Source organism: Diaporthe batatas, assembly GCF_019321695.1.
Source record: "Diaporthe batatas strain CRI 302-4 chromosome Unknown Contig00007, whole genome shotgun sequence".
Taxonomy (NCBI): domain Eukaryota; kingdom Fungi; phylum Ascomycota; class Sordariomycetes; order Diaporthales; family Diaporthaceae; genus Diaporthe; species Diaporthe batatas.
Genome location: NW_025408554.1, coordinates 2315494 through 2321493, shown reverse-complemented (window position 1 = coordinate 2321493; position 6000 = coordinate 2315494).

Here is a 6000-nt window from a genome sequence, read left to right as displayed (position 1 = left end):
AATACCTTTAACACTATATATTCAGCCTCACAACTATTTAATACTATAGTTTTTTATAATTAAGAGTTCTAACTAATAATATTATTATTAAAAACATTATTATTTTTAGGGTTAAAATTAGATAAACTAAATATATAACTTATAATACTACACCTATCAAGTAAGTTATTCACCTAATCAGCATCTATAAACCCTTTTATTATAAAATTATTACCTAAACAATTATATATTAGTCCTAAATTAAGGAATTTTAATAAGTATTTAAATATATAGTCTATAGCATTAAAATACTCTTTATTAGGGTTAAATATAAATCTTAAGCTATAATTAACACTATATACTATATTAGGCCTAATTTTTAATACTAAATATAATAAAGACCCTATTTATTTTTAAAATTTAGTTATTTCCTCTTTAAGACTTATATCGTTATTTTTATTTAATTTTAACCCTAAAACTCTAAATATTAAAATAGGTTTATAATTATTATTTATATTAATATTAAATTTATTTAGGAGCTTATTAATATATACAATTTAATTTATATATAACCGCTTATTTTTATAGTCAATTTATATATCGTTACCTAAAAACGACTTAAATAGCCCTATTTTTTCTATTTCGATATACTTATTTATTTTATTCTCTAATATAGATAATTTAGTATTATCTACGCTAATAATTAGTATATCGTTAATATAGCATATAATTATTACTTTTATTCTTATTTATATATATACCTTCATTATAAAGGTATATTTTAAAGCCTAAAACTAATTAAAATACTAATTAAATATTTATTCTATAAGTATAAAGCTTATTTTAACTATATAAGTTTATTTAATTTAACTACCTTATTTTCATATTTTTATCAGTATATAACCTATAGATAAAATTATATATATATTAGTATTATTAATATAAATAAATACATTTTTATATTATATTAAGTTATAATCTACTTTATTTATAGTTATTATAAATATATTAAGTCTTAATATAATAAGTTATAAAAAGTCTTTAATAATCTACTTTTAATACTTAATTAAAACCTAAATAACCTATTAAGCTTTATATTTAAGAGTTTTATTATTATTAATTATCTAATTAAGGTTAATATAATTATTATTTATATTTTTTAAAATCTATCTATTTTTATAACTATTTTATTAAATAATAAATTAACTATATTAAATATATTTTTATTATTTAAAGTATTACTTCTTCTATATAATTAATAACTATTATTTACATTAAAGTTATTTATAACTTATTTATAAATATTAAATTTATTTAAAATACTAATAGTTAAAATAAACCTATTAATATTAAAATTATATATATATAATAAAATATCCTTATAGTCTAAAAATAACTTATTATTTTTATTATTTTATTATTTTCACCTTATTAACTATAGAAGTTATTTCTAATTAATTAATAATATTATTATATATTAAATATTATATTATTAGAATTTAGTTTTATTTAAAATACTAATATTTTTATAATAATTTATTATTATTATTATAATTATTTTCTAATAATTAAATTATAATATTTATATTAACTAAAATATTAATATTAATATTTTTATTAGTTATAATATTAATATTATTTTCTATAAAGTTATTATTATTAGTATTTATAATTTTATTAATATTAAATTATTAAGGTTATAACTATTATTTTTAAAAGTAAAATTAATTTTAATTATTTTTATATTATAAAACTAAATTGCTTATCTATTTAAAGAGTTCTATACTTTATAAATTTTATTATTCTCCCTATAGCCTATTAATACCCCTTTTTTAACTTTAAGGTCTAGTTTACTTTTATTAGGGTTATAATCTTTATAATAAACTATAAACCCCTAAATCTTAATATTATTATAATTATTATTATTATTATTATTTAATAATTCTAAGGAAGTTTTATAATTTAAGGCTTTATATAAGGTTTAATTATATATATAAACAGCAACTAATAGAGCTTTGCCCTATAAGTATTTAGATAAATTATTAGTAAATAATAAGGCCCTAACTTTATTAAATAAAGTACAGTTAATTCTTTCTATTAACCTATTAGGCTCTTTAGTATATAGGGGTAAATTCTAGTATATAATACTAGTATTTTCTAGCATTATTTTAAAACATTTATTTATATATTCTCCCTTATTATTTATAAATAACTCTCTAATTTTAATCCCTTTATTATTATTATTTATTTTAACTCTATATATATTAAAAAGTATTAAATACCTTATCTTTATACCTTAATAAATATATATCTAAATAATAGATTTTATCTAAAAATATTATATAATACTTATATTTATTATAAATAGGGTTAAGGATAAATATATATTACTATAATTCTTTTAAATTTATTATATTTAATATTATTTAAAAGCTTTTATTTACTTTACTAATAAATTTAGCCTTAATATATACTTATATAAGTATTTATTAAATTCCTTATATTAGTTTTATTATAAGTAACATTATTAATATTTAATAATTTTATTAAAAGAATTATACTTATATATCTATAATGAATATACTATTTATATATTATATTATTATGTATATATTATATTTTATTAGTATTAATAAAAGAGTTAAATAAATATTTAAGATGATTTAAAATAAATCTAAGGAATATAATAAATTCTATTAATAGCTTTCCTTTAGTTATTATTTTATTATACTTATTAATTAATATAACGTTATTAGAAAAATTAATATTATATATATTTTAGTTTATTTATAGATAGTAAATTAATACTTAATTTAGGTATATAATAAATATCTTTAATTAATTATTTTCTTTACTATCTTTAAATTTAATAAATAAATCACTTATACTTTATTTTTAATTCTTTAGTATTACCTTAATTTATAGTTTTATTATTTAGTAGTTTATAGTATAATATTCTTTTATAAAACTATATTTATATTAATAGTACTATTAATAATTAAATTATTTAATTTAATTGTTTTATTTATATTCTTATATTTATTAAAATTGTTATTTTTAGTTTTATTATTTAATTTTAAATTATTTTCTATTATTATTAATATATAATATTATATTAGTTATTATTATTATTATATAAAGGTTATTATTTACCTCTATTTTTTATATTAAGATTATTTTATTTAGGTTATTATTATTATTTAATTCTATTAAATTAGAATTAATATTAAAGTATTATTATTTTTATTATTAAAATTAGTTAATAAAGCCTTTTAGTTTTTAATATACTTTTTTAAGGCCTTATTATCCCTATTATTTTTATTAAATAAATAATTAGGGTTATTAGGTAATTTTTAGTTATTAAAGGTCTTAAAAGGGTATAAAAATTAGTATTTATTAACTATATAATTATTAATCTTATAATATATATAATAAGTGCCTTTAGTCTTTTTATAAGGCTTTTTATTAATTTTAAAACTATTATTATTAGTTTTAAAACTATTAGCTTTATTTTTATTATTATTTTTATTTTAAAATAACCCTTTAATATAATAAACCTTATTATTACTCTCTTTACCCCTATATTTATTAATAATAGCTAAAAATAGTAATTTAAAAGTATAGGCCTTAGAGTTATTCCTTAAAGCCTAGATAACCCTAGAGATAAAATTTTTATAATTATCCCCTAGATTAAATAAAACCTAGCTAATAATTACCTTATTAGGTAATTTTATCTCTTTAATATTTAGATTATTAATAAGTTCTTTAATTTTATTTAAATACCCCTTAATATTATTATTAAATTTTAAGGGATTAGTATTAAAAAACTTTTAAAGAATTAAATAATCTATAATAAACTCTTTAGGGTTATATAAAGATTTTAGCTTCTTCTAGGTCTATTTAGCGCTATTTATACCTTTTAATTATAATAGAGGTTTATCTTTATATAGTAATTTAATTACTACTAGCGCTTTATTATTAAATAGATAGTTAGCTATTTTTTTTTATTGTTATTAATAGTTAAAAATATTTCTTTTAATAAAATAAACTTTAACCTTAAGGGATTAAATTATATAATTTTAATCCCTTTAATTTAAAAATTATAACCTTATTAAAACTAGTTATTTTAATATATATATAAGTTATTTATATATATATATTAAAAATATAACTTTAAAAGTTAAATTAAATAAGTTTAAAGTAATTTAAATTTATAAGTAATATATAAATTTAAATATAATATATAATAAATATATAAATATATATATAAGTTTATATATATAAATATATATTTATTTATTTATATATAGTTAAAAATAATATAATTTATTAAGAAAATTAGTTAATAATACTTAATTAGCATTATATAGTTAAAAGATTAAAATTTAATATTAAATAGTATAAAGATTGATTTAATAGGTTGAAATAGTTATATAAGTTAAATATAAGTTAATAAATATAAGTTATTATAAATATCTAGGTTTATAACCTTTAAAGTTATTAGGTTAAATAAAGGAATAATTAGTATATAATAGAATAATAAATATATTAATAATTATTATTATTTACTTATTTAGTTAATTAGTTAGTTAATTTATTTTAAGGAAGACCTTTTATTTATAGTTATATTTTATATTAATTAAAATATTTTAAAATTAATTAATTATTAATTTAGGATTAATAATTACTTAATTATTATTAAATAATTAATTAATAATTAGTTAATAAAGAATTTATTTAAAGTAAATTAAAGTAACTAGTATTAATTATAAAGATATTAGTTATATATATAAATTTAAATACCTTCTATATAAAAGGTTTTAAAACTACTTATATAAACTAATTATATAAGTATATATTATAGAGTTATATAATAGTATAAGTTATTAATATATAAAAAATATAGCTTATAATTAATAAACCTTTATAGTTAAAGATTTATTAATAATTTTATTTATTTATTTTTATATAAGTTAAAGGCTTTTATTTTATTTTATTATTATAGAGATTTTATTTATATAGGTAAATTATATACATTTATAAACCTTATTTTATATACTATTATATAAGTATATTGCTTATGTAATATCTTATAAAAATATCCAATTGAGCTACCCGGGCTCATAACCTATAGGAAATAAAAGTCTTCGCTAGGTCTGGAGTGGAGAGACTTATAAGCTTATTCTTACAAATTTTTTAATTAAATAATTTATAAATATTAATTAAATTAAAAATTTATTTAATAAATATAATATTATATATTATATATTTAATTTATTTAATTTTAATAATAATATTATTAATAAAATTTTAATTATAAAAATATAATATTAAATAATTATAAAGTTGAATATATAATATTTTAATTTTTATTATATTTTTATATAATTAATTAATTATTAAATTAATAAATAATTTTATATTAAATTAATATTTATTTATTTAATTTTAATATTTATTTATTTTATAGTTTTTATAAATATATTTAATATTTATTTTTAATAAGTTTTTATTTATAAATATTTTTAAATTAATATAAAAGTTTTATAAAATAATTTTTTTAAGTTTTAATATTTTAAATATAAACCTTTTAATATATTTTTAATACTTTTTTAATATACTTTTAATATATCTTTTAATATATCTTTTAATATACTTTTAATATATTTTTAATATTTAAATATTAATTAAATATTTAAATATTAATTAAATATTAAAAGTTAAAAGTTTAAAATATTAAAGAGTTAAAAGTATTAAAAGGTTAAAAGTATAATATTTATTTTTATTTTTTAATTTTTAATTTTTAACTTTTAATTTTTAATATTTAATTAATATTTAAATATTTAATTAATATTTAAATATATATAATTTAAAAGTTTTAAAAGTATTAAAATAAATATTAAAAGGTATATTAAAAGTATATTAAAAAGTTTAAAAAATTTATATTTAAAATATTAAAAATTTAAAGAATTTTAATTAAATATTTAATTTTATATAAATTATATATATAAAAATTAATAT